Below are 22,427 nucleotides of genomic sequence, written 5' to 3'. Positions count from 1 at the left end.
GAATCATGGACATGTATGATAAATGATGAGTAATCAGTCTACAAATGTGATCAGGGACCAGGAATGAAAAACTATAAATTATACCAAGGGTATAAAACCTTATCCTGAAGGCAGTTGTAGGACACTGATGGATTGTATGCAAAGCAGACATGATCAGATTTCTAGTTTCTAATGGTCAGTCTGGAGATTTTGTAGAGGACTGAATTTGAGAAAGCAGCAGGGGTGGTATGAAGGCCAGATAGAAAATTTTTGTAGTTCATGCAGTACCTGAACAGCAGTGGCACTGGGAAGGTATTTAGAAGCTATTTAAGAGAGAGATCTACAGGATATGGCGCATGATTGAGCCTAACTGAGAACAACGGAGGAGAGTAGGATGATCCCACTTTCGCATTTTGTTCCACTAAAGAAGGTTGTATCTTTCACTAAGATAATAAATCAGAGGAAGAATGTCTAGGATTAAAAGGGGTTGAGTTAAAGATGATCACATTTTATTTAGATTTACCTTTGAACTTCTAAAGATTGAGGATCTTTGTGAGACATCTAGGTTGAAATATTTAGTAGGCAATTTAATAGATTAAATATATAAAATAAGAAAAGGATGCTAATAAGCACAGAGATTTTGATCTTTATACAGTCTCCATAATAAAAACAGTTTGATAGTAACACATTAAAAATATCTAGCAGAACAATATAAATAGTCCAGAAATATAATTAAATATTCATAAGATTTTAGTATATGATGAAGGTAGCATCTCAGAAATATGTGAAGGCAGATGGCCTTCCCAGTAAATTGGATTGGACCATGTGGTAGATCTCTTGACCAAAGAGAGCTGGATCCTCTGTTCCAATTGTCTCTCGGCCTCAGTTTCTCTCTTGTACGCTCTGCTCTGAAATGCTGGGCCTGGGACCCTAAACAGCATCTATGCACAATTGCTGACGTCATGTTAGGTCCTATCGTTGAGGATGCGAGACAGAGCCTGGCAGGCAGGAGCAAGGGAAAGGGGCTCCCTTTCTTTCGTGTGTTTTTCTGGCTGTTCCTGCTAGCACCGCTCTTTCCCTGGCAACGGGGACCAGCCTCCCACGGCTCTTCACGTTCTCAGAGGCAGCCTCGCGGAGCCCTCTCAGGGGGACCAGCCACAGCTGGTCTGGATTCCAGATGTTCAGAGCCTGTCCTCCAAGTCCTAGGGCAGGGGCTCTTAACCAGGGGTCCCCGGACTCCAGTGGGCTCCAGGGAAAGATTTCAGGGGGTCTGTGAGTTTGAATGGAAAAAAATCAACTTATCTTTATTTTCTCTGACTTCTAACTGAAATCCAGCATTTCTATCATTTATGAATGTATGCAATAAATAAATTGCAGTAGTATTCATTTCACCAAAGGAGTCCATGGAACCAAAAGGGTTGGAACCCTGTCCTAGGGCCTGATACCACACCCAGAATCTTCTCTTAGTATTGTAGGCTCATGATTGTAGCGGCTTCTGCAATAATTGTCTGCAACCTCAATGTTCCTTTTATTGTTATAGTTTGTCAACCCTGTGTAACCAATTTTCTAATTAAGCTTTAAATAATAAAAAGCCAAGTGATTTTTTTCTTCTTTGTCCTCTGACTGGAACCTGTGTGATCCAGATCAGTAAGTTAGCAGATACCCCAGAATAAATCCTACACGGATCATACATTGGAGTATAAAACTAAAAACTAGATTATTTAAGTACTAGAAAGCACCAAAACAATGTGGGCACATTACTTTAATTTGGGAGAATGAGAAAACTTTTCTAAATGAATCAAAACCTGAAAACCACAAAAGGAAATTTTGTCTAGCTTTTATCTCATTAATACACACAACTTTTGAATGCAACAAAACACTGTAAGCAAAATTAAAAGATAATGTCAACCTGGGAAACAAATATCTGTGGCTCATGTAACAGAGAATTGTTCTCTCCTCCTAAAATTAAGAGTTCTTAATTTCAACCACCCTCTCTGTCCCTTCAGTTTCTGCCACCATCTCCTGGGACATCCATTTATCTATCCAGCTCCACTTTCCTCCTTGGTATCTCTGTGCCCACCTGCTTTTCCTTCTGTCTTTTTCTGCTTTCTTCCTTTTCCCTGCTGACATACCTCACAGGTAGTAGAAAAAGGTGGAAAAAAATTTTTAAAGTGCATTTGTATTTGCTTGATTTTTGCATAAAGAAACTCCAAGGCATGCTTGACTTTTATTATCTTTTTAATATGAATGTTGACATCACTACAGATATGCTTCAATCCATGCTACACCTTTCTTGAACGTCATTTGATTTGTGTTTCCTTAGCACGAGGACCTCCATAGTGCTCTTCCCTAAAGAGTGGTGCCACAGGGAGTGTGAGGGTGTTCCCTGCCCATGACAATGGCACCCACGGAAGAAAGAAGCAGACTGGGCAGCGGAGAAGGTTGGCTTCATGTCGGAAGAGAAGAAGAAATCCATCAGGGCTTCGACAGAGAAGAAATCAGAAAAAAATAATGGAGCAGGAAGGCAAAGAATGAACGTATCCAACAGTCTGAAATTCCTTATGTGGAATGAGTGAAAAATAACCTCACTAAACTTGAGGAAATTCTGAGCAATGAAGTTAACTCCTTGCCCATCTAGTGATGGAGAGGGAAAAATTCAAGACTCCTTGAAGAAGACTTGCAGGCAGCTATGGCAGCCTTTAGGAATATTTGAGGAAGCTGTCAAAATAGGGGGAGAGAAAGGGCGAGAAGGGCTGCTGAGTCATCTCAGCTTCTGTGCAGGTGAAATGCCGTCATGTCCACGTGCTGTCGGGGAGGGTCATGGTGTAGCAGCAGGGCGAAGTCGCGTGTACGTAGTATCGAGGGCCAGGATGAGAGAATTCTGAGAAGGAAGATGATTTCTGCTGGCCAGACTCAGCGGACTCTTGTCCTGATAAAAACTGAGCCCCGAATAGAATTTTTGGGTCCCTTTTATACAGAGGAAATAAGAGCGGGGAGTCAAACGGTGCTTGTATGTAAAAGGACTTTTTGTTAGTTTCTTCAAGTGTTTTATGGAGTATTAGGTAGTATGCCCTCCAGGTGAGCTTGAGTTAACACATATCCCCCACATTCCAGGTAAGCTTTCAGCATGAGCTCCCTACATTCCAGGTAATCTTGACACATTTGGCTTGCATCCTCCCTGAATATCCAGAGCCTACAGAGTTTATACTTCCCAATTGGCTTTCTAGGCACATTTGGCTATAAAATAAGTTTGAATTTATGCACAGGCTATATTAATGGAAGGTGGTTGACTGTCATGGAGAGAAGTACCTGCCATGGGACTGCTGTGACAATGAGCAATGACAGAAGCCGTAAATGAGCAAGCGGACCAAATGCTAGGTAACGATGCATGGCTTAGGCCAGTGGTACTTAAAATGAGGTCTGAGATCTAAAAATGGAACATGAAACCAGAAAAGAAAGAAATTGAGAGTGTTTAGAAACTTTTAGAGCAAACTGAAATTGATCATGACAGCCACCATCTTTTTTATCTGGTAATTCATTTCATGTGCATTTCACACAACTAATCATCGGCCATAAATGGGGATGAAAAAAAATCTCATCCTTCCTCATAGATGGTTTGAGAAGTATTGGATTAAATTTAACCTATAACTCCAGGGAAAGCCAGAGAGTGGGCTGAGAGTGGCTCAGATGTGAGCGGTAGATGACAGCATGGCATCCATGACTAGGTCTAAAAAGGGACAGATATGCAGAATCTGGAGAGGACTCAGAGCAAGGTAGCAATCAAAATAAGGTCCCCTCCCACAAACATCATGAGGCCATGTCAATAGTAGATTGTTGTGTTCTTTCCAGGATCTTTATTTTGGAACAAGAAAGTAGGGCTAGCCTGCAGTAATCATTCTTTCACGCCTCTGGCTTCCATGTAGAAAGAACTTCCGCAGAGCAGCCCTTCTGGCCTTTCTCGACCTCTTCACTCTTTCCACCACAGGGGAACACTGCCTTAGTTTTGAGATTGGGAGAAGAAACTGGGCATGCCTCTTTAGCTCTGTCTTTGTGGATCCACTTATCTCAAGAAACACACGCTGCACATAATTCCTCCTTGTTGCAATTCTGTAAGGACAGCTTTTCAAAGAACTGTGGTTCTCAAAGCCTGTGGCTAATACTGCCCCTGGTTGAACACGTCAGTCTCTCTAATTTAAGGATAAAGGGTTATCAAACCACTTGAGTCAGTAAAAGTAAAGCCACATTCTCCAGTGTTACCGTTTTATCAGTAATGAAAGTGACTATTTGTGTCTCCATTCGTCAGGCTCCTGCACCTATTTTTCAGTTGATACCGTGAAATGTCTAAGTAATTGATGGAATATAAAAGTCTAGAAACCACTGCCTTGAACTGAGTCGTAAATGTCTAAGGCTCCTTTCAGGAGTTCAGTTCACTTAGCTTCCTACTTATCAGAAAGATGGTGTGCAATTTCCATAACTTTGTGATTTCCAAATGCTAGATAATGCAATTATATGCCTCAAATGAATTATCTGTCATAGGTAATTCCAGCTTTGCCAAATTGCACTAATAAAATTCCAGTTTTGTAAAATTGTAACTTAGTGGCTAATAAACAGGATTGCATTGGCAGAAAGGAAAAAAAAAAAAACATTTGCTCAGAAACAAGCTAGTTAGCCATGGAGAGTAATAAATCCCAGTGCTTAGGTGGCTATTTTTTAGGAATCTTAGAACCAAAGCCTTGCATTCATGGCATCATTAAGCTCTTTGCTTAGAAGTCAATGATACTTCTCCACTTTTTATTGTTCATAAACTCTATTAGTTTTTATGCCTTAATGTAGTGACACACATTCCCAAATTTCTTCATTGAAACTTTATTTGATATTCTGTCCAATTCTTTACAATTCAGTTGCAAACTGCATTTCTTTTTCCCAAGATGCAAGTACTATTTTAAGATCAAATTTTAATTTTTGAATACTATGTTATAGAAATAGATATTTTGAGAATTTTGTATATTATATGTTTCTCATAAATACTGTCATGAAACTATCTGTACAAATGTATGTTTATTAGGAAAAATAATTTTTGAACTTGCTTAAGCGAGTATTTCAAAAAAATATTCCACCATTAAAGCCTTTCCACTAAGCCACTCACAGAGGATGTAAAGTGTTGTTCTAATAGATATCTTTATGTTTTTATTTAATTATTGGCAAAGGGAAATATGCTCATGAAGATTTATGATAAATTAGGAGTCAGATTTCTAAACTCATAGAGGAGGAAAGCTACAAAATGATATAATTGGAAAGGCATGCACCATGTAAATCTCTATTACAAGGTAAAAGAAGTTTGGCTGTATTTTAAACAAGTTGGAAAATATTTATTCATTCAACCCTTAGTGAGGATGTACTATATAAATAGCCCTGTAAATAAAGCAGAGTCTTTGCCTTGGAAGCACATATAATGAATAAGGGAAAAGAGATATAAACACATCTAATTGAGATATGACACAATAAATCTGATAAATAAAGGGTGAAAATATTGTGGAAGCACAGAGGAAATAGAAGTTAAATTTCCATGGAGGATCATGATGAGTTTGTATAATAAGGTGATATTTGGTTTGGGTCTTGAAGGATAGCTGTGGATTTCCCAAAAAGATCAATAGTGGTTTATTTCAGTTAAGTGCTTTGTTTGTTTGTTTATTTTTCCCAGTAAGTAGATCGTTTTAAAAGCCATATCGTGTTATGGAAACCAGAAAAGTTTTCAATGTGACTGCAAGTAAGTGAAGGAGAGATGCTTAAAAAGGTGGACACAGAGAAGAAATTTGGGCCAGATAGGAAGATGTTATTAATACATTCCATCCAGACTTGGATTTCATTCAAATGCGGATCTAACAATGTTTTAATACAGGAGCATAAAATGGACACACATTTATTTTAAAAATAAATTTGGCAGCGCTGATGGAGGAAAATGGGGATGGTGGGAAGGAGGATAAAAGAAAGTGGGGAAGAGTCGATTGTTGGAAATTCTCATATGAAGTTTTTACAGTTCAGATGAGGGATTGATGTAAATCACATCACTGGGTTTGAAAAAGAGAAACTGGGTTTGAAAACTGCATTGATAATTCCATATATATACAATCTTCCCGAAGTAGGTGAAGATATTGAAAGTCCTAATAATAATGGTATGTAAAACCTATGAAGATATTTAGCTCTGAGAAGAAAAGAGCCAAGTTCCACTTTTCAGATTATGTGGAGGTATGTGATTTTTGTCGATCTAGTGGCATAAAAATAAAATAATTAAGCTGCAATCAAGAAAGGTATTTGATACTGTTCTGCAGGAGCTCTAAGAGTTGGATGTGCCTTCACAATGGGATATCTATTTAGCGTTGAGACGATCTGAAGATTATGTATCCCACAAAATGGAAGGATGATAACCCCAAAGCACAGGCAGAACACACATGTAACGGAATGAACACAAATATAAAGCCAAGAGTTTAAATGGAATAAAACTGGCATGAGAAGCCCTTTCTTAGCAGTAAGTAGTGGGTGCATAGGATAGGCAAACCTGGTGAGCACATCCCTTACATAAAGTTGTAAAATGTTAGTTCAGTTTAAATGTACTACATGTCATAGTTCATATATATTTTTTCATGTTTTCATAAATATAAATGATGGGAAGCAAGTTGCATTGTAAACGCTATAAGAAAAACACAAAAAATGAACAGCAATTGAAAAGAACAAGTTTTAAAATCAATGAAAAATTTTAATAATTAAAACCACTGTCATTTACAGTAGTTACCTTCAGAAAAATTAGCTCTCATTCTCTAGAATGAGAGGCAAGTTTATTGTGTTTTTGGGGGCTGCAATATAAGAAATTATTTCTTTGGTGGGTGATTAGTTTACTTGTGCTCAATCTTTAATTAAAATAAATCACAAGTTCTTTATAAGCTCAAAGAATTAAATGTACAATGACAGTGAAATGTATTGTCTAACATAGTGAAGCTGTTATGCAGTAGATTGGGAATATTCTGTGGCACATGCAATTACTAGAAAAGATCATGCTCATGCTATAAGAGACTTAATCAATGTTTTTGAATGCCAGAGAGTAATTTTTAGATTATATAAAAAGTCAGTTTCAGAGAATGAGAAATAATGTGCTTTCCTAAGTTCGTAAACAAGGCAAGGATGTCTTCTCTCACAATTTCTAATCAACATTCTACTGTAACTAGACATTCTACTGTAGCTAGAGCAGTAACACAAAATGAGGCAATGGAAGATGTAAAGATTTTGAAGGAAGAAGTAAAACTGTCTTTGTATGATTATTCAGGAAGAAAATTGCAAAGAATGAACAACAACAAAACCTCTAGAAATAATAAGCTCATATAGTAAGGTTGAAAGATGCACGGATAATATAAAAACTCAATTTCTTTCCTATAAATCAGCAGTGAACAATAACAATTTGGCTTTGAAATATAAAAATACCATTTATAGTAGCATTAACATAAAACCAAAATACTTATTTTTAAGTCTAACAAAATATGTACAGAGATTTTAAAAATACATATTTTGACCATTCTAATAGATACATAGGTTCCATCACATTGTGGTTCTAATTTGCATTTCTTTAATGACTAATGATAATGTACATTTTTTCATGTGCTTATGTGCCATTCATTTCTCTCCTTTCATAAGGTTTCTGTTCATTTTGCATTTGTTTATTACATTGTTTCTCATTGAGTTTCGAGAGTTCTTCACATAATCCAGAAAATGTTTTATCAGATATGATTTGAAATGTTTTCTTTGAAGTATGTGGCTGTTTTTGTTTGCCAATGCAAAAATTACCAGAAATTGGGGTGAATCAATGTCCTTGCTCATTCAGGTTCTTGGCAGAATTTTGTCTCTTGTAGTTGGAGGACTCTTTCCTTGCTGTCACTGGAAGGCTGTTCCACATCGTAAGGCCGCCTGCCTTTCTTGCCTCATGGGGACCTCCCCTCATCTTCCAAGTCATCATCTTCAGCCGCATCTGTCCCCTGCTTCGAATGGTTCCTGCGCATTTCTTCAAGCCATCTCTCTGGCTCTCTTGACTTTCTCTCCCTCTATTAAGGATAACCCCTGTGATCACACTGGGCCCACTCAGGTAATTCATGTAATTCCCCTTTCTTAAATTCAGGTGATTAGCAATCATTGTAGATGGCTACAGTGTTAATTATCTTTTGCCATATAACAAAGCCTACTGATCAGAATAGCAGCAGGGGGCAAAGATCACAGACCAGAATCCTGCCTACCACAGAATCCAAGGTCATTCTTTTCTTTTGCATATGAATGCCCAATTTCACAATTTTTTAAAAACTACCAGCATTTACTTTAAAGTTTCACAAGGAGGAAGTTTAGATCTTTATTTTTATACTCTTTTCCAATATAAGCTTTTGATGTTATAAATTTCTTTCTAAGCACTCTTTTTTCTACATCACACAAATTTTAATGATTTATTTTAAATTTATTTATTATCATCCAATATACAATACGTGCTAATTTCCCTTGTGATTTCTCTTTGAATAAAGTGTTATTTTAAGCATTTTTTAAAAAATTTCCTAGTGGATGAGGAGTTTCCAGATATCTTTTTGTTATTGGTTTCCAGTGTAATACAATTATGGTCAGAAAATATGTTATATGTGATTTCAAATATTTTAAACATATTCGTAGTTGTTTTATCACATAGGATATGGTCTATCTTGATGAATGCTTCAGATGTCCTTGAAAAGAATGAATATTTTAATATTATTTGGTGGAATGTTCTACAAATACCAATTGGCTCAATTTGGTTGTTAGTGTTATTCAGGTCTTCTGTGCCCTCACTGATCTGATTTTATGCCTACAGATTAAATTCAAAAGCAGGTAAATCTTCTCTCTGGCAATGAAGTCATAATAATGGGTGACTGGGAAATGTTTAAGGGAGATTTCTAGGGGGCTGTTAATATATATTGATCTGGGTTATACAAGTGAATATAGGTGCAAAATTGATCAGGATGTAAACTCAAGGTTTGTACTTATATGTACATTTTAGCTCAACTGAATGTAATAAGTCAATCAATAAATAAACAACACAACAGAAACAAATATACAAACAACCAAAAAAAAAATCACTCCAGCCTCTTCAACTAGCATAATGATATAAAACCCTACATTTACAAATTAACATCAATGCATAACTATATTTCTTCCTCCTTGATTTAATAACTTCCTAATCCACTTCCATAAGTCAAAATCCCCATTTTAACTTCCCTGATTCTTTCCACGTCTGAATTCCAGTCCATGTACTCCATTCTTTTCTGAAAAGTACCTTATAAACTTTTCAAATAAACTTTTGGTGAGCCTACAAATTCAGCTGACATTGTGACTTGCCAATTAACAAATTCAAATTTTTATATTAGGCTACAAAAGTTACATGGTTTCCAGGTAAAAAAGTGTTTTGTTTTGTTTTTATCACAATCATAATTTTTTTCTGCTTCTCTGTTGCTACTTAAGCCATAAAATTAGGGCTTTCCTACATTTCATTTCTCTTTCTTTAAATTCTCTAAAATAGAGTTATCAAGTTCATTTTATATTCCTAGTATTCTTCATTTTCTTTATACTGTTCTCTGTAACTTGCTTCCTGCGAAACCAAGTATTGAATGTGAACTTCACTTCAAATGACAGGCAGTAATACAGTCATTCTGTAATCCACTAAAACTTTTATTTTATACTAATTGGAGGAGTTTTAGAGGACTAATCTAGACAATGTTTTCAAATGAACTTTAATTTTTTCATGTTTAAGATTTACAGAAAATTTTGAGGATCATATGGAGTATCTATATTCCTTGCACGGTGTCCACTATAAAATCTTGTTTAAAAAGATTCATTTGTTAAAAATAATGAACCAATATTGATAAAATATATATTATTATTAACTGAAGTCCTTAGGTTTTACATAATATGCTTTTTTTACTCCAGAATCCTATCTAGAATATGTGATTGCATTTAGTAGTCATATATCTATGGGCTCCTTTTTGCTGAGACATTAGAGGGGTTTTTAAAAACATTTTTTATTAAAGAACTTGTTCATTTACAGAAACATCACATAGAAAATACAGAATTCCTGCACACACACTCATGTACAGTTTCCCTATTAACCCTTTCCATTAGTATGATACCTTTCTTATAATTGATGAAATAATATTATGATAATTATATTAACTATAGTCCATAGTTTACATTAGGATTCACTCTTTGTTTTGTTCCGTCCTATGGTTTATAAAAATTTTTATTCTAGTAATATATACAACTTAAAATTTCTCCATTTAATCGCCTTCACATATATAATCACTGGTGTTAATTATGTTCATAATGTGCTATCACCACCATCCATTACCAAAATTTTCCATCCCCCCAAACAGAAACTCTGCACCAATTAAGCCTCACCTTCTGATTTCCTATCCACCCTGACACCTGGTAACCTTATTCTTGTTTCTGAATCTGAGAATTCGTTTATTCTAATAACTTCATATCGGTGATATCATACAGTATTTGTCATTCTCTACTCTCAAGAGTGGAAATGAGACCCTGGACTGGGCAATCAGAATATTGTATCTCTCTAGCCTCCGTGATTGCTTCGTAGGGGATGCACTACTAAAGTATAGCAAATCAAACCAGATTATGGAGATTTTTTAGAGCTGCTGAGGAGAGAATCTTTCTACATATTTTTATGGCATATGATACAGACGTGTTGCTGATGACAGCAATCTTAACTGAGCTTGTATCCATCAGAGGGAAAACCAAAACTGCAAAGTGAAGAGAAAAAACCACTGAGTTTTAATGATATTTATTCATCTGAATGCAGTCATGGTTTTATCATCACAATTTATGAGAAACAATAAATTCTCTTTATTACTTAACCCACTTTAAGCTGGACTTCTGTTTTTCCCTACTGAAAGAATCCTAATGGTGCATTGTATTGTGGTAGTAGACATACGCTATTATAGTGTTTTTATTTGTAGACTTTTAAAAAAAAGACTAAAATCTAGAACACGTCTTCCCCATTTATAAATACAACAGCTAAAACAGCACCTAGTATTTGTGACATATTTGATGAATAAATGTATGAATGAATGTAAGATAGATAAGTAAACTAACTACAGACATGTAGTTTATAGCAAAAGTAGAGAGCCTAACCCAGGCTAGCTGAGTTAGGCACTGTCCAGTATTCTTTCCATTATACCTGATCCCAGCAGTTGGAAAGAGAGTAAAATTTCCAGAAGTGTGTTATTTTCTGCAGAACCTCAAAGTGGACCCTTTTCACTTCCTTGTTCACGTTATTATCTGTGACAATGCTATCTGCTCTCCTTGCAAAACTTCACTATGTGAAATACATAAAATGAATGAAAATTCCTTATGATTTCTCAAAAGACCTGTCAAACTGTACTTTTATTTATATACATATATATAAATAGGACAGAAGCATCCTTCTTTAACTTGTGTAATCTTGTGGACACTCTATTGCATAAGAATATGTAGTCTTAGAAAGACCTGAAAAGTTTCTTGTACTGGGCAACAACTGGTATTTGATACTAGAGAATGACCCATATGCCTCATTAGAGAAACTCCTTAGAATCAATTTACTGATTATCTTTTTATAATTAGGATTCAAACCACAGCTTTATCCACATGTCAGTACAGGGGCTGCCTGGGACTTGCTTTTCTTAGGATTCTTGTTTGTTTGTTTTCTTTAATGTGACAAGCAGGTGACCCAAAAAAGGAGTAAAGTCTTTGTGCCTCTGTAAGTCCATTAAATTGAGTCCAATGACAGATAGGTCTAATCCACTTCCCTTGTTTTGTGTCTTGGATAATTACACTGGAGAATTCAAGAGAAGAAGAAGTTAACTCTCTCATCTTCCTTTTCTTATTCCAGACCAACAAGAGACAAGTAAATTATCAGTTATACTAGTATTAAAACCATATGGTTTAAAAACAATTTAACTAGTGCAGAAAACATGTGGTTCATATGTAATATGTATAAATGTGCATTTGATGATTGTTTTATCCTTTCATTTTTACTTGGAAGGTAGGTTATAGGAATTCTCCATAATCCAAGATATTAAAAAATACAGCCTGTAGACTCTTCAAAAATGATTTTAATGAAGGTTTTCCTCTTCAGCATTTGTATGGATAATCAATGTCTTAAAGCATATGCATGTTAACAGTTTTCCTTCATACATATGTTTATTAGTTCTTCTTTCTCTTTCCTATGTCAAAGTAAATATAAATGATTACAACTTGATAGAAGGATAATAAATATTTCATATAATGAAACAATTACTTCCATAGACATTTTAAGTGCCAGTGTTTTTTAAAATGCTGTTTTTGTCTCTTGTTTAAATACAACTGGGAATACTTGAGAAGTTTCTATTCTGAAATATCATATTTTTGCATAAATACTTGATTGCTTAGAGTTGCATTCCTTAACTAAGAAAGTGGTTCCTAACTTGACTGATTATCACAATCATCAAGAAAGCAACTAAAATGCATATTTATGGGCCTTATTCTAGAAATACTGAATTAGAACTCAGGGACACTTGGGTGCAAAAATCAGAATTTTGTAAAGTACTGTAAGTTGATTCTAATATACAACTAAGTTTGAAAATCACTGTAGTAGTAATCCCTGTTTGAAAAATAACTTTCTTTCTTTTTTTAAATCAATTTCTTTATGTACTGATTCTACAAAATCTCCCCATTTTTCACAACTTACATATCAGCATGACTAGCTTTTGAGGCAGGGAGAAAATGTCTTTTAGTTTGAAGAGGTTATTTGTAAATTAGATGACTGCCTGTACACAGAGTAGAATCCAGGCAAGCTCTACAACACAGTTTTATTGATTCAATAAATATTTATGGCATCTCTACTATAAGCCACACTCTGTTTTAGTCATTAGAGATATATCTGTACAATAAAACTTAACAAATAAAAGAAAAAATCACCTCTCCCTTAAAGAACCAGGAGCTCTTGGCTATGTCCTAGACTGGAGTTCCCAAGAAGAAGATCCTGAGAAAAGAGTTTTAGTGAAGTAGCTTATTTGGGAGATATTCTCAGGAAATACCCATAGAAAAGTGGAGGAGTAAGATGGAGTGCCAGAGGTCAGTAATGAGTCTATCAAGCAGGTTTCTGCTGTGGAAATATGAGACTGTGTTCCACTGGGGACTGCTAGGAGATACTATAGAAGATAAATTGGAGTGTGTATTAGTCAGGATTCTCCAGAGAATCAGAACAAATATTATGAGATTTATTACAAGAATTGGCTCACATGGCTGTGGGGACAAATCAGAATTCTGTAGGACAGGTTGCAAGCTGAGAACTCTGATGAAGGTTTCCATGAATTCCCTAGGAGAAGCTGGCTGGCTGGAGAAGAGGAGGAAATTCTCCCTTCTGACTGCTGAAATCATCAGTTCTCCCTTTGAGGCCTTCAACTGATTGGATGAGATTTCTCTCATTGCTGAAGACAATCTCCTCAGCAGTCAATTTACTGATGGTTTAAATCCATGAAATACCCTCAGAGTAACAGTCATGCCGGTGCTTGCTTGATCAAACAACTGCACACCATAACCTGGCTAAGTTGACTCAAGAACTTAACCATCACAGAGTTATTCACCATGAAGGGGAGAAAGCAGGAATATTTATTCTCTAACTCCACCTGTCCTGGACTGGGTGCTCATGGGAGCACTGACTACACACCACTTCTGGTCAAGTGGGGACTGAAATGAGTCTTTAGGCAGAGAGCTGCAGGAGCTCATAGCAGGATGGAGGCATGGACTGCAACAGGAATGCTGAAGGAGTGAGGTAGGGCTGTAACAACATCTCCTCGTTTCAGTTTCCTAGGCTGCTCAAGCAAAGACCATGGAATGAGCTGCATTAAACAATGGGCGTTTATTCCCTCACTGTTTAAGGCTGGGAAAAAGTCAAAATAAAGACTTTCTTCCCTAAGACAGTAGTTTCCCAAGGCTGGCTGCTGGCAATTCTTGGTCCTTAGTTAGTCACATGGCCAAGGCACACATTGGCATCTCCTGGTTTCTCCATTCTCTTCCAGGTTCCACTGAAGTTCAGCTTCTGGCCGCTCCCTCTGGCTTCCTCTCTCTCCTGTCTGGATTCATTCCATTTATAAAGAACTCCAGTAATAAGAGTAAGATCCATCCTGATTGCACTGGGCCACACCCTAGCTGAAATAACCTCATCAAAAGTTTCTACTTACAATGGGTTTGCGCACACAGGAACGGATTAGGTTTGAAAACATATTTTTGTGGGGTCCATACAGCTTCAAACTACCACAACTCTTGTAGTGGCATACAGAAAAAAATAAGAGCTGAGTATTTGGTAGTTTGGACTGCTTAACCATTTGAGTCATGACTGCTTCACAGAAATTTAAGGCTTTTAAAGAATGGAGACAAAGAGCCCTTAAAGGACTCTGAACAGAGATGATCTGATTTATGATGAAATATGGTCACTTTGCCCACCGTGTAGAGAGAAAATAAAGGGAGAAAAGGTGGATAAAGGATAACAGTTAGGGGCAGCGGACTTGGCCCAGTGGTTAGGAACCACATGGGAGGTCCACAGTTCAAACCCCGGGTCTCCTTGACTCGTGTGGAGCTGGCCCATGCGCAGTGCTGATGCGCGTAAGGAGTGCCCTGCCACGCTGTGGTGTCCCTGCGTACGTAGGGGAGCCCCACACACAAGGAGTGCGCCCCGTAAGGAGAGCCGCCCAGCACCAAACAAAGTGCAGCCTGCCCAGGAATGGCGCTGCACACACGGAGAGCTGACACAACAAGATGACGCAACAAAAAGAAACACAGATTCCCGTGCCGCTGACAACAACAGAAGCAGACAAAGAAGATGCAGCAAATGGACACAGAACAGACAACCAGGGTGGGAGGGGGGGATAGGGGAGAAAAATAAAATAAATAAATCTTTTTAAAAAAAGGATAACAATTAGGGTGACTATAATAATCCAGGAGATATATAATAGTAACTAGGGCAAGGGTAGAAGCAGGGGAGGTGATAAAGAGTAATCATATTTTGCATATAATTTCAAGGTATAGTCTATGGTATTTGATGATGAAATAAATGTGAACTATAAGAGAAGAGAGGAGTCATGGAGGTGATGTATGATTTCAAGCATTTTTTTTTAAATAAAAAAGCATTTATTTCCCATTTGCTAATAAAACAGCCCTGTCAGCATGTGGTATTTCCATTAGCACCATTTTGTAGAGCTGGAAACTAATTAAACATATATCTATATAGATATAAATTTTTAAAAGTTAAATTTAATTTGTTTTTTAAATCTATTGAAGTATATCACTCATACATAAGCATACATAAACCATAATAGTTGTGAACTTACAAGACAAACATATATAACGCCATACAGGTCTCTCATAACTCACCCTACCACCAAGAACTTGCATTGTTGTTAAACCTTTTTTAACTAATGATTAAAAAGCACTGTCAAAATATTATTACTAAAAAAAACTTTTCCTCCAACCAATCCTTTTATTATCTTTATATCATTTACATATGAATATGAATAAACAATTAAGTGTACAGTAAAATTGTGAGTTTACAAAACAAACATGCATAACATCATATAGGGGTTCCATACATGAACCCTCCACCAACACCTTGCATTGTCGTGACACATTTGTTACAATTTACGAAGGAATATTGTCAAAATCTTACTACTAATCATAGACCTTATCATACATTTGGTGTGGTTTTCCAACTCACCCTGTTATTATTTTTTAAATATATATTTTTTATGTTAGAAGTTGTAAACTTACAGAACAATCATGCACATGTGCAGAATTCCCAAACAATACTCCATCAACGCACAAAAATGTGGTGTGTCATTCACTACAGAAAAAATAATATCATATGATTGCTACTATGTCCATACTGTACATTTGGCTCATGTTTTCCATACTGACTCAGTATCAGCACATACATCTTTCACATAGATGCAAGAATATTATATTACTACTAACCACTATCCATAGGTGACTCCAGCTGTATTTTTCTCATGCTTCTCCATATTTCCAACACCCTGCAGTAGTGATATACATTTGCTCTGGCTAAAAAGGACACTCTTGCATATGTACTATTAACCACAATTCCAATTCACCTCTTGGTTTACTGTGCTATCCAGTTCCTTGATTATTGCCTAGCATTCTGTCAATTGGCATGTGCATGAATAGACAACATTTTCAGTCACATCCCCATTTATAAACAAGCTGTTCTCACTGTGTGTTACCATCCACTCTATACATTTCCACACTTTTACAGTAAAGCTAATTAAAACTTCTACTTCTACATCAGTAGTCCACTCAGTCCTCTTCTTTTATCCTTTAAGAATTCACCACCTACCACAAGGTCTTGAAGATATTGTCCAATAATTTCTTCTAGAAATTCTATGGTTCTTGCTTTTATTTTTAGTTCTTTTGTTCCATTTTGAGTTAATTTTTGGATAAGATGTGAGATAGGGGTCCTCTTTCATTCTTTCAGCTATGGATATCCAATTCCTTCAGTACCATTTGTTGAATGGTTTGTTCTGCCTGAGCTGTGTGGTTTGAGAGGCTAGTCAAAAATCACTTGACCATACCTGTGAGGGTCTGTTTCTGAACCATCATTTCAGTTCCATTGGTCTATTGTGTCTGTCTTTAGGCCAATGCCATGCTGTTTTCACCACTATAGATAGGTATTATTATTTAAATTCTGGAGATGAGGGTTCATTTTTCCTTTTAATGATGTTTCTGGCTATTCAGGACTCCTTACCCTTCCAAATGAATTTAATGAATTTGTTTTCAATTTTTTCCTTAATGCTGGTAGAATTGTTATCGGGATTGCATTAAATCTGTATTTCAATTTGAGTAGAATTGACATCTTAATGACACTTAGTCTTTCAATCCATGAGCATGGAATGTTCTTCCAGTTATTTAGGGCTTTTTTAAAAATTTTTTTTATCATTGAGTTGCAGTTTTCTGAATACAAGTGCTTTACATCATTGGTTAAGTTTATTCCTATTTGAATTTTGTTTGTCATATTTTATTTTCACCACTCTTTTGACACTTTTAGTTACTTTTATTGATATAATCTTCATTTCTAGACTCTTTTACAGGTCCCTCTCTCCTGTCTTTTCTCTTCAGACTCTAGCACATCCTTTAGTATTTCCTGAAAATCTGGTCTCTTGTTTAGAAATTCTCTCGTTTCTGTTTATCTGTGAATACTCTAATTTCACACTCATTTTTTAAAGACAGTCTCACTGGATATAAGATTCTTAGCAGGAAGTTTTTCTCTAGTTGTATATTAAATATATTAGACCACTGTCTTCTTGCCTCGATGGTTTCTGGTGATAAATCAGCACTTAATCATATTGGATATCCCTTATATGTTATACATTGTTTTTCTCTTGCTGCTCTCAGAATTCTCTCTTTGTCTTTGGTATTTGACATTCTGAGGAGTATGTTTTGGAGTTTGTCTATTTGGATTTTTTCAGATGGGAGTACATTGCGCTTCTTGGAGAGGGATATCTATGTCCTTAAATAGATTTGGGACATTTTCTACCTTATTTCTTCAGATATTCCTTCTGCCTCTTTTCCCTTCTCTTCTCCTTCTGGGACACCCATGACTTGTATGTTTGCATGCCTTTTGCTCTCATTTAATTCCCTGAGATCTTGTTCAATTTTTTTCCATTCTGTTTATCATCTCTTTTTTTTGTATGTTCACTTTCAGAGGTCATTTCTTCAATCTCACCAATCCTTTCTTCTGCCTCCTCAAATCTGCTATTATGATTCCAGTGTTTTTTAATTTCATTGATTGCACCTTTCATTCCCATAAGATCTGCTATTTATCTATGTATGCTTTCAAATTCTTCTTTGTGCTCATTCAATGTCTTCTTAATATCTTTAATCTATTTAGCCATCTCATTGAATTTATTAAGGAGATTTGTTTGAACATTTATGATCAGTTGTTTCAACTCCTTTATGTCATCTGGAGGCTTATCTTGTTCCTTTAACTGGGCCATACCTTCCTGTTTCTTGGTGTGGATTGTAATTTTTTGTTGATGTCTTTGCTTCTGGGTTACTAGAGTATTTATTCTGGGTGCAGACTTTTCTTTTGTTTAGCATTCCCTATCCTTTCTCCTTTGCTGGTTGTGCAGTAGAAGCCAAGTTTGTAGTTGGTGCTATAAGCTGTGGAGGTTCAAGTTGCCTTCATTGCGCCAGGGACCAATGAAGCTTCTTCCAGCATTCTCCTTTGCCAGGTGTAGGGACAGAGTCACAACTGTGTGGAATAATCCAAGTGCTGGCCTAAACTGTGATTTCCCAGATAGACTGATGAAGGGTCACATCCCTTCTCCCCTGCCTGGGGCGGGGATAGAGCTGCAGGTATGGGCAGCAATCTATGTAGTTCAGGTCCAAGATGACCACAGTTGCCCTTGCAGACTTCTGATTTTCAGTCTATGCCACCCAAAGTTCCCTGAAGTTACCTCTATAGGCTGGTGCAGGGCTCCTCAGCCTCCTCCCTGCCGGAGGTGGGGCTGAAGCCTAGGCTAGACTCCAGGCTGATCTGAGTGAAAGAAATTGGTTCCTGCTGACACTGAGAGTTTCAGTCAGGCTGGCTTCCCTCAGGCTGGTGGTGGAGTCAAAATGGTGGCCTCTTTCTGACTTGGGCTGGTTCATACCCCATCTGTTCCCAGAGATATATCTTAGCCAGCCAAGTATACCAATTAGTAGCCTAAATCAGCAGCCAACCATCTCTTCCTCCCCTGTTTCTGGGAAATGGAGCTTCCAATTCCAGCCACAGAAGTGCTCCTGGGACAGCTCATGCAGCAAGAGTAGGACAATTACCAGCCTCCGCAGCTTGGCTGGTAATTTCCCAGAGAGGCTGACCCAGGTCCCCGCAGTTTCCTTCCTGCTGGAAGTGGCACTGGGGCCTAGGCTAGAGCTGCAATCTGGTCTGGATGGAAAGAAGCTAGTTCCTACCAGCACTGGGATGTTCAGTCCACCCCGCTTCCCCTCGTGCCAGACGTGGAGTTAAGATGGTGGTACCTGGTCTCTTTCTGACTTGGACAGGTTCAAACTTTAGCTGTTCTCAGGATTACACTGTAGCCTGCTGAATTTATTCCTCAGTAGCTGAAGTTGGTGCCCAACCATCTCTTCCTCCCTGTTTTGGGGAAGTGTTTTCAATTTCAACCATGGAACAGCTCCCGAGGTGGCTTGTGCCTCCAGTGGAGGATGGGCACAGTCCTCCAGGGCGTGGAGCCTCTACTCAGGAGTCTTCTTGCAGATGGACAGTCTCCTCCTTTGACTCCTTCAAGAATGTGGTAGGATGTTCTTCTGGTCCCCTGGAGTCCCCAAACGGGTGCTTCAGCTAGCTCCAGAGAGCTCTGGGTGTTTGCTAACTGCCCTGTAGCAGGAGCTGGCTCTAGGAGCTCCTTACTCTGCCACCATTTTGCTGGTTCTCTGATTTCAAGCATTTTGACTTGAAAAACAGGAAAGATGGAATTGTTATTAACAGGCGGAAAAAACCTGGTAGGAAAAAATAACAGGTTTAGCATCTTGGCAGGAAGACAATGTCAGAAGTATAGTTTCTGACATATTTAATTGAATTATGTATTAAAATCCAAATAGATCCATTAAGTATGCAGTTGAATGTTCAGACCTCAACTTTATGGAAGTCATCAGTATAGAGACACTGAAAGTCTTTTGGAAAAAAAAAGTCATTAGGTTGGATGAAATCACTGAGGGATCCTGTACAAATAGAGTACAGAAGACATCCAACATTTGAGTCTTAGTGAACAGTGATTAGAATTTTGAAAGAGTAAGAGAAATTGACAAAGAAAGACTGAGAAGAAAGTCTGTGAGGTAAGAAAAAAATCAGGAGAATGTGGTGCTTTGGCAGCCAAGTAGTGAAAAAGTTTAAGGAAGAGAGACACACAACTAAATCAGATGTTTCTTATTCATTAAGCAAAATTAAACTATGTGGAATTGTCACTACTATAGTTCTTAGATAGTAAAATATCCTCAGTTTCATATGGTTCAGTCTAAATAAGATAAGAACAGAGAATTAGTCATTATGCTAAAAAAGTATGTAGGTTGATAGGAGTAATTTTGGTGGAGTTAAAGCTTTATTTGACTGAATTTTAGATAGAAGAAGAGGAGGGGAATTGGAAGCAGGGAATACCAATAACTTTTTAAGCTTTGCTGTAAGCGAGGAGAGTCAGTTAGGCATGTTGAGTTCTGCAGTGGAATGGGCAAGTCAAACTTCTGAAAACTGAAGTTGTTCGCGTTTCCACGTGTCTTCCCCTGGCATATATTTGTGAATGTGAATTTGATATTTTTTGTTTGCTTGCTTTTGTTTTCCCCAACAAATGACCCATTTCTTTCTAATGGACAAGGACTGCCAATAAGTCGATTTGCAAAAAGAGGTGGAATGTGGGTTACATAAATGAAGGCTCATTTTACAATAAATTTCTGTCAGCTACATTTTAAAGTCTATTAGCATCAATTCTTAAATATGTTTTTAAAAAATACTGTGATATGTTGCAATTCATCAGTCAGTGCTGCTGAGGCATGTCTTAGGGAAGAAGGTGAATTTCCCATTCTGTGAATTTTTACTTCCTAAGTCACTTAAGTCTCCGAGCCAATGCAATTAACCTAAATCCAAAAGTGGTGCACTAAGCATGGATTACGGGACCCTAGCTGATAGACTTGCAAGTGCTCTTACTGTTGTGGTCGAAGGACTCTTTGCAACTTAGCATTAGAGTTCACTCTCCTATTCTCTATCATCTCTTATAGAGAAACATCTTTTAAAAAAAAGAGGATAAAGGAACAGAGGAATTTCATCTAGTCAAATGAAAGATGTGCTTTGAACCATTATAATGTCACGTCTCCCATAAAAAGAACTCAGTCATTCAGCGTGGTGAAAGAGGTTTCTTAATTTCCTCACTTCCTCCTTATTTGTAATGTCAACAGACAAAAATGGCAACTGTATTCCAAAACTATATCTGCATATCAAAATTACTCATCTTTCTTTCCTCTTTACTACTTATTATCTCTCCAAAATAAAAACTAACCATCTCACTGCCCCTCGCCCCGCCCCTCGCCCCGCCCCCTCGCCCCACCCCTCAGCCCTTGGCCCGCCCCCTCCCGTCAGCGCGCCCCCAGGGCACTCAAGGCTTCCATTTTCTCTGCCTCCTTCTCTTCCTCACCCCTCGTTCATTGGCGGGACCACAGGGGAGCAGCAACAGTTCTACCTGCTCCTGGGAAACCCACTCAGCCCAGGCAATGTGGTCTGGAAACAGGGAGAGGAAACCTATGGGAATATCCCAGGCCAGTCAAAGATCACATTCCTCTTACAAGCCATCAGAAATAATGACCACTGAGGAGGTTAGACAAATGGCTGTAGTTCTTCTAAGATGTCTTTTGTCCTCTACATTTGATGAAGTCTATCTCTCTTCCTTTTTTCCTCTATTTTTTTGATGTTACATTAAAAAAATATGAGGTCTCCATATACCCCCCACCCCCTCACCCCACTCCTCCCCCCACAACAACAACCTCCTCCATCATCATGAGACATTTATTGCACTTGGTGAATACATCTCTGAGCACTGCTGCACCTCATGGTCAATGGTCCACACCGTCGCCCACACTCTCCCACAGTCCACCCAGTGGGCCATGGGAGGACACACAATGTCCGGTAACTGTCCCAGCAGCACCACCCAGGACAACTCCAACCCCCAAAAATGCCCTCCCACTCCCTACCCCCAGCAGCCACCATGGTCACTTTCTCCACACCAATGTCACATTTTCTTCGATTACTAATCACAATAGTTCATGAATAGCATATCAGTAAGTCCACTCTAATCCATTCTCTATTCCTCCATCCCGTGGACCCTAGAATGGCCGTGTCCACTCCACATCTATATCAAGTAACTCTTCCTTCTGATGTTCAGACTGCCATCAAGAGTGAACTACTAAAGATTATTCAAATGGAAACACAATGTAACATGGGGGAAAAAATTTGTGATATTGCTGCAGAGCTGGCCAGGAATTTAATATTAATAGTTAAGGATGGCAACCATCAGTGGCCTGAAGCTTCGAAGGTCCTTTTTGATTTAGTCAGTTCTCAAAACGTAGGACTGCAGGAAGCTTACCTTCACATTTTCTGGAACTTTCCTGGAATTTTTGGGAATCAGCAGCACTATTTATTTTTCTTTATTTTTTTAATGGTACATTAAAAAAATATGAGACCCCCATAGACCCCCCCACCTCCCTCACCCCACTCCTCCCATAACCACAACCTCCTCCATCCTCATGGAACATTCATTGCACTTAGTGAATGCATCTCTGAGCACTGCTGCACCACAGGGTCAATGGTCCAC

At 37.7% G+C, this 22,427-nt stretch overlaps 1 pseudogene; it reads left to right on the top strand.

The window, feature by feature from the left end:
* LOC101435263 (importin-5-like) overlaps nt 1-22,427 on the top strand; it is a 39,726-nt pseudogene that overhangs the window by 14,191 nt on the left and 3,108 nt on the right.

This window comes from Dasypus novemcinctus, chromosome 10 (assembly GCF_030445035.2).
Source record: "Dasypus novemcinctus isolate mDasNov1 chromosome 10, mDasNov1.1.hap2, whole genome shotgun sequence".
NCBI classification, from domain to species: domain Eukaryota; kingdom Metazoa; phylum Chordata; class Mammalia; order Cingulata; family Dasypodidae; genus Dasypus; species Dasypus novemcinctus.
Note: the sequence above shows the minus strand (reverse complement) of the source record. Positions and strands in the feature narration are given on the sequence as shown.